The following is a 6,708-nucleotide window of genomic DNA, read 5'->3' as shown; positions in this document are numbered from 1 at the left end:
AGCACTGTCACTTTTCACCAAATAATTGGGATATGATTTCAGGCTCTAGACAAGGACTTTGAAAACTTCACTTTGTTGTATAGGATGCCTATACCTTACAGCAAAAACATCCTTGACTTTGAACCATGAGGGATCCTATTGAGAGGACACTTTAGCCATATCATTCTCAGTGGTCATATTTGTCACAAGAGCCATTTATACTTAACTATTCCAATATGTCTATTGTATGAGATTTATTTAATCTTTTGTTGTTTGACTATTATATTTAATGCAGAGCATATCAGATGAGCTGTTAATCTGTGACAAATACCTGTCCTGCTCTAATTCAAATGTATAAGTTTCCCATATAGAGGTATCCGGCTTAGCGCTCAGCTATAGCTCCTTATAGATATTTCAGAACCATCTAAATGTTAAAGTTGTAGAAGTTAAATGTTGCTAATTATGATTATTCTCATGCTAATATGTCCGGAACTAGTCTCCTTTCATGAACCTACTTAATCTTCTTAAGCTTCTAATGATTAATATGTGGGACATGGGCTCAGTTAATGGGGAATATATTACAAATCATAAGCCTTATCTGATGTTCTTAGATCCAATATTTTCTTGCAAATAACATATTGTTATATATGCTGTTCATAGCTAAAGTGTTTTGCTCTAGAATAAGATAAGGTAACATACTATTGAGACTCCCAGATACCCATCTCAGAAAGTTAAAGATCCCTTTGGTCTAGGATCCCCCAATCTACTAATACACCCTATCCCAACAGTTAAACAGGTATTTTATGGGTAAATAACATATGTATTTCTGACAGGGTTGCTGGTAGCTATAAGGAGCATGAAAGATTTGATGTTGCTACTGCATTAATGCTATACTTGAAATACCTACCCCTTTAAATACTAATTCATTCTGGCATTATTCGCTAAGGATTAGGTATATTTTGTTTGTGTTTATCCATGTATTTAAATAGTTTATTTTACCAGAGAAAATACACATATAGCTTTTTTTTTGGAGACTAGCTCTCTCACTACCTTCAGATAAGTTTGCATGCTAAACTCCTAATAAATAAGGAGATCTAAGAAGGATATTCTGGCAGACTACACTTTTATATATACTCTTCTAGATCACTTAATTTATTATGATTGGTCTCCGCCCCCCACTCCTTATACAGAACTCTGGCACTTTCTGATTGTGACCAGAGTCTTATTTTGCAGTTTCCATTGAAACATACACCACCTAAAAATAATATTTTTCCAACCAGATACCCAAGCTTAGTTGACTCATATATGTGCTTAGTTACACTTTCAGTTCTTCTATATTATGATCCACAGTTTAATATCTATTGTTACATTAATATGGGTTCCTATGAAGCATCCCTTAATTCTTTCTTGTTATGTTATGAAATAAGTTATATATGTGTGTAGATTATTCCAAAGCAAAACAAAAGTTGAAAAATGTGAGGTTCATTTTTTGCATGTTCAAACTTATCTGTGATGTAATGGATATGATTATGTATTCTCAACAATATATTTGATATGATCCTTCTCTTCTGTATTCACAAACCATTCGAAATATTGCATGTACAGGGAGTGCAGAATTATTAGGCAAATGAGTATTTTGACCACATCATCCTCTTTATGCATGTTGTCTTACTCCAAGCTGTATAGGCTCGAAAGCCTACTACCAATTAAGCATATTAGGTGATGTGCATCTCTGTAATGAGAAGGGGTGTGGTCTAATGACATCAACACCCTATATCAGGTGTGCATAATTATTAGGCAACTTCCTTTCCTTTGGCAAAATGGGTCAAAAGAAGGACTTGACAGGCTCAGAAAAGTCAAAAATTGTGAGATATCTTGCAGAGGGATGCAGCTCTCTTAAAATTGCAAAGCTTCTGAAGCGTGATCATCGAACAATCAAGCGTTTCATTCAAAATAGTCAACAGGGTCGCAAGAAGCGTGTGGAAAAACCAAGGCGCAAAATAACTGCCCATGAACTGAGAAAGGTCAAGCGTGCAGCTGCCAAGATGCCACTTGCCACCAGTTTGGCCATATTTCAGAGCTGCAACATCACTGGAGTACCCAAAAGCACAAGGTGTGCAATACTCAGAGACATGGCCAAGGTAAGAAAGGCTGAAAGATGACCACCACTGAACAAGACACACAAGCTGAAACGTCAAGACTGGGCCAAGAAATATCTCAAGACTGATTTTTCTAAGGTTTTATGGACTGATGAAATGAGAGTGAGTCTTGATGGGCCAGATGGATGGGCCCGTGGCTGGATTGGTAAAGGGCAGAGAGCTCCAGTCCGACTCAGACGCCAGCAAGGTGGAGGTGGAGTACTGGTTTGGGCTGGTATCATCAAAGATGAGCTTGTGGGGCCTTTTCGGGTTGAGGATGGAGTCAAGCTCAACTCCCAGTCCTACTGCCAGTTTCTGGAAGACACCTTCTTCAAGCAGTGGTACAGGAAGAAGTCTGCATCCTTCAAGAAAAACATGATTTTCATGCAGGACAATGCTCCATCACATGCGTCCAAGTACTCCACAGCGTGGCTGGCAAGAAAGGGTATAAAAGAAGAAAATCTAATGACATGGCCTCCTTGTTCACCTGATCTGAACCCCATTGAGAACCTGTGGTCCATCATCAAATGTGAGATTTACAAGGAGGGAAAACAGTACACCTCTCTGAACAGTGTCTGGGAGGCTGTGGTTGCTGCTGCACGCAATGTTGATGGTGAACAGATCAAAACACTGACAGAATCCATGGATGGCAGGCTTTTGAGTGTCCTTGCAAAGAAAGGTGGCTATATTGGTCACTGATTTGTTTTTGTTTTGTTTTTGAATGTCAGAAATGTATATTTGTGAATGTTGAGATGTTATATTGGTTTCACTGGTAAAAATAAATAATTGAAATGGGTATATATTTGTTTTTTGTTAAGTTGCCTAATAATTATGCACAGTAATAGTCACCTGCACACACAGATATCCCCCTAAAATAGCTATAACTAAAAACAAACTAAAAACTACTTCCAAAACTATTCAGCTTTGATATTAATGAGTTTTTTGGGTTCATTGAGAACATGGTTGTTGTTCAATAATAAAATTAATCCTCAAAAATACAACTTGCCTAATAATTCTGCACTCCCTGTATGTTACATTGCGTATAAAACCTCAATAAAAATGTAAAAACTTCACTTCACAAAGAAAATCAGCAAAGATCTGCCCTGTAACCCAACCTCTCTTGCTTGATCTAAAGTAGACTCCAAGGGGTCTATTTATGAAGCAGTGGATGCTGCCTCAGACCCACTCCGCTTCAGTTCCGTGAATGTGAAGGGGGTGGCATTGCACAAGCAGGGCTGCCATCAGGGGGTGACAGGGGTGACTCCTGTCAGGGGCCCAATGGGCCAGGGGGGCCCCATGAGGCAAGAACTAAAAAAAAAATAAATATTTTTTTTTTTTAAATTTTGGTATCCACCAGTGGGTACTACAGCAGAGTGCTAATTGAGCATGGAAAATGTTATTACAAGGAGTAAAGTATTAGCATTTGAGAGGATTTCTGAGTGTGCACGAAGCCACTATGCACAGTGTGAGACAGACTTGGCACTTTGTTTGTACAGTGTGTGCCTGGGTAAGACGGCAGATCACTTTCATTTGCAGAGGAGGTAGAACTTACTTAGCAAATGTTTTTTATTTCATTGTGCAATTTTGGATTCTAACTTCAGTGTGATAGTAGTTGTATGGTGGGGCCAGGGGTCCATAAAAACACATTTTTTTTAGCAGCAGTGTATTTATGATTATTTGACAAGGCTGTAGAAATTCTATATTTAAAACCATGCAGAAATGCTTCCTCCTCAATACACAAATAGTAGGTGCCCTTTTGGCAGATATGCATTTATATTTATATATATATATATATATATATATATAAAACATTCCAGTGGACTGCCCCTTTATACAAGGACTTTCCAGATGCAAGGAGGCATTTTATCTAAGATTTTTACATCTGCATAAAATGTTATACTCTCAGACTAAGATTGCTCAGTGTTTAAAATGAGACAGGTTAACTTAAAACTGTTCAGTTTACACTACAGCTGACTTAATTTTGAAATACATACCAACAAGCCTAAATCCTGCATTTAACCTGATCTAATGGTATGAGTGTGGAGTTATAAAATCATGATTAGACTAAAATATACTTTTTCAAAGAAGAATTACACATTAAATATGTTCTTCATAGATAATACATTTAGATCTAAAATAAAATAATAAATCTATCTCCAAATCATTATTTCTTTAAGTTTAGGATGTGTATTTATAAAATATAGCATATGGAATAAAGAGTTATAAAATGAAATTAGCTTAGATAGGATATGAGTACCACAGCTTATGGTTCCACCAAGACCATATAGAGTACAGCATTTTCAAAATCCATAAGTACAGCTGACAGATGGGAACATTTGTACACTATATTTGAAGTGGTGGTTTGGTTGGGGAAAATGGGAAAAAAAAAAAACATATGTCAAGCTTTTAAAAGTACTTTTCTTCATCTAGCAATCTACCCAGATCATTAATGTTCAATTTTGAATTCACAGAATTATTTTTGTTCGCACAATTACAATTATGATTCTTTAAAAAGTGATCTCTTAATTTCTGCATTATTTTATCATGCATGTTACACACACTGTTGATTTAGGGGATGCAAGGTGTATAAATGTTCCCTCCTGTGAGTGTTTCTGTGGGTTTCTGTGTTTATGTCTTTGTGCTTTGGTTTGTGCTTTGGTTTTTATGTATTTTGTTCTCTGTGGGTCTCTCTGTGAGGGTGGGTGTGTATGTCTTTGTGCATTTTCTGTGGATGTCTGTGAGGGTGTGTGCATATGTCTTTGAGCTTTTTCTATGGGTGTCTCTGTTAGGGTGTTTATATGTTTGTCTTTGTGTATTTTCTCTGGATGCCTCTGTGAGGGTGGGTGTGTATGTCTGTGTTTTCTGTGGATGTCTCTGTGAGTGTGTGTGTGTGTGTGTGTGTATGTATGTATGTCTGTGTTTTCTGTGGATGTCTCTGTGAGGGTGTGTGTATTCTGTGGATGTCTCAGTGAGGGTGTGTGTATGTACAGTATGTATTTCTGTGTTTTATGTGGTTGTCTCTCTGTGTGTGTATGTCTTTGTGTGTTTTCTGTGGGTGTCTCTCTGTGTGTGTGTGTATGTCTTTGTGTGTTTTCTGAGGCTGTCTCTGTCGGTGTTTCCTTGGGTGTATGTGCAAGTTTGAGTTTGTGTGTGTGTGTGTCCATTGTCTGTTCCTTTTTAGGACATTTTACCTTACTACTGATTATTCACATTTCTACAGACTTTGAGACTAATGAGACCTTTCCGGAAATCACCTAATCCACCATTTAACCTTTAAATTATTGTTTAGACAGTTCAGGGCCCTTCTTTTCAGCCACTGCATGCTGTTGTCATTTAGTTGGCATCTTCCTTTACAAAAAGATAATGAGAACTCCATATTTTGTTTTCTAAATCTCCTTTTTCTGCAAAACTGTAGTCTACCTCATTACTTGTCAGGTCAATGTAAACAAGTGCTGAGTGTGTTTCTTTGCATGTCTGCTAGAGTGTCTATGTGTGAATTCTTATGTGTGAGTGTGTGTGTGTGTGTGTGTGCGTTTCAGTGTATGAGTGTGTCTGTGTGTTTGTATGTTACTACCTTTACAACATTTCCAAGTTTAAATAGACACTTAAGATTAAAGTGCATATACGTTTTAGTCACTTGGTCAAAAATTGCACATGTCAAATGGGGGGGGGGGGCCCTGATCAATGGTTAAGTCAGGGGCCCCAAAATTTCTAGTGGCGGCCCTGTGCACAAGCATTTCACCAGAAATGCTTGTGCAATATTAAATGCCAGCAACGTATGCTGTCGGCATTTAGCAATGTTGGGCGGACAAGTTCGCCACAGCGAATCATGTCCATCTGACATTACCCCTATGTGCTATTGCATTGTCTTGTTATCATCCATTTGTTGATTATGCAAATGAAAGAGAGAATAACTCATTGTAGTTCATTAACAAATCTAGATAAGCCAATGCATCAAATGATTCTGGGTAATATATGCAAATGAGGTTCACAATGACTCACTTTTTTTCTTCAAGTCTGCTTTTACGCAGACTCCCTTTACGCCATAGCATTGCTGTATACACAGCTTATAAGCTTAGCTAGAGTTAGTACAGTGATTCAGAACCATCCCAGTTTCGTGGTGTTTGCTAGTCATCAGCTGGGAGTAGGTTTGAATCACTGCTGGGTGAAGTTAATTTCTTCAGATTTGAAGTAAAAAAGTGAGTCATTGTGAACCTCATTTGCATATCTTACCCAGAATCCTTTGCTGCATTGGAAACAATGTAATTCAGAGGTTTTCTGTGGAAAAACAAGCCTTCTGGCCTGTCTAGATTTGTTGATAAACTACACAATTAGTTATTTTCTCTATGTTTTGTGCCTAGTGGAGGATTTTCAACTCACTTTTCGCCTCCCCATAATTTTAAATGTTGGTGTGTATATGCATGTATACATATATATGTATGTATAGTATACATATATATGTATATATATATATATATATATATACACATATACACATATACACACACATACACACACAGTATCTCACAAAAGTGAGTACACCCCTCACATTTTTGTAAATATTTTATTATATCTTTTCATGTGACAACAC

Source organism: Bombina bombina, chromosome 2 (genome assembly GCF_027579735.1).
Source record: "Bombina bombina isolate aBomBom1 chromosome 2, aBomBom1.pri, whole genome shotgun sequence".
Taxonomy (NCBI): Eukaryota; Metazoa; Chordata; class Amphibia; order Anura; family Bombinatoridae; genus Bombina; species Bombina bombina.
The sequence above is the reverse complement of the archived record's forward strand: the minus strand, read 5'-3'. Positions refer to the sequence as shown.